This window comes from Phytophthora infestans, genomic scaffold (assembly GCF_000142945.1).
Source record: "Phytophthora infestans T30-4 supercont1.2 genomic scaffold, whole genome shotgun sequence".
Taxonomy (NCBI): domain Eukaryota; phylum Oomycota; class Peronosporomycetes; order Peronosporales; family Peronosporaceae; genus Phytophthora; species Phytophthora infestans.
Window position 1 is genome coordinate 3555773 of NW_003303757.1, and position 1175 is coordinate 3556947.

A 1175-nucleotide genomic window follows, 5' to 3' on the forward strand; every position below is an offset into this window, starting at 1 on the left:
CAGAGACTTCAATCTACCGAAGAAATTCTCAACAATGACACGGTCATGCGCGAGCTCGTCGTTAAAGCTGGCGTCTTCGAGCGAGAGCGGCTGCAGACGCCCGCTTTTAATAGAATGAATTGCTCGGTACTTACGCGCCATACCCTGGTAGCCCTTATCGACTAACACCGCCCATTCTTTCGGATACTCGTCTTGCAGTCTCCCTTCGTCTCGCACATTGGCATCACTAGAGTGTTTGTGAAGAGCTCGCGAATGAAATGCTGCGTTCCTGCGAAAAATCTTAGCGTCATGAGTGCTCCCACCGGTGTGCTCCGTGCAATTAGTCGCAACGACCGTTCGGCAGCACCGACACTAGGAGACAGTAAATCCATAAACTTGCGGATCATTTTCTGAAAGGTGGATGGCGGGATTCTGAAAACTCGAGCAACGGTGTCCCATTTGCCAAGATGTTTGAGCGAGCTCAGCGTCATAAGGAAAACGTCGCGCGCAGCGTAGCGGCATTTTTTACCGCGGCCCACGTTCCATTTCCCCTGCAAAGGAGGGTACACAGCTACCCAAACATGGTCGAACTCCTCTGGCGCAAAGTTGGTGAGCTTGAGCACCCCATCGGGCCCTTCAGCTTGCAGAAGTCAAAGACGGACGGCAAAGTTCCCACGCCGGAGCTGTCCCCTTCGTCACTGTCGTCTCTGTGGCTGTGTACGACGATTTGAGCGACCTTTGCCTTGCGACGTTCCTCCCGCTCAAATAACTCGGCAGTGGAGGCACGAAAGTCGGCCTCGTTGAGCGTCTCAGCGGCGCGGTCTTGGCGGTCTTGGGAGCGTACCATAGTGGCCTAATATTGTAAAAAGAAAATTCGGAAATGACCGAGGAACTGCATTTTACGTCTTGCATTATCTCAGCAAACATATAGGGCGAATAATGGCTCTTCGCATGCAAACTATGAAAATATATAGCGATCAAATCATCAGATGTTTTCTATCCACATGTGTAAACTCCATTCCAGAATTGTACTACAGCGTTCCAGAATTCTAGAATGGTACTGTTACACATACTCTGTATGTACGAATGAGCTCTATTATTGAGAACAGGACACGGTACAGTACTGAACGCCCTGATTCTCTGAATGCCGATCCAGACCAGCTTGTCCCGCAAATTACAGACGGAGAAATCCCAGC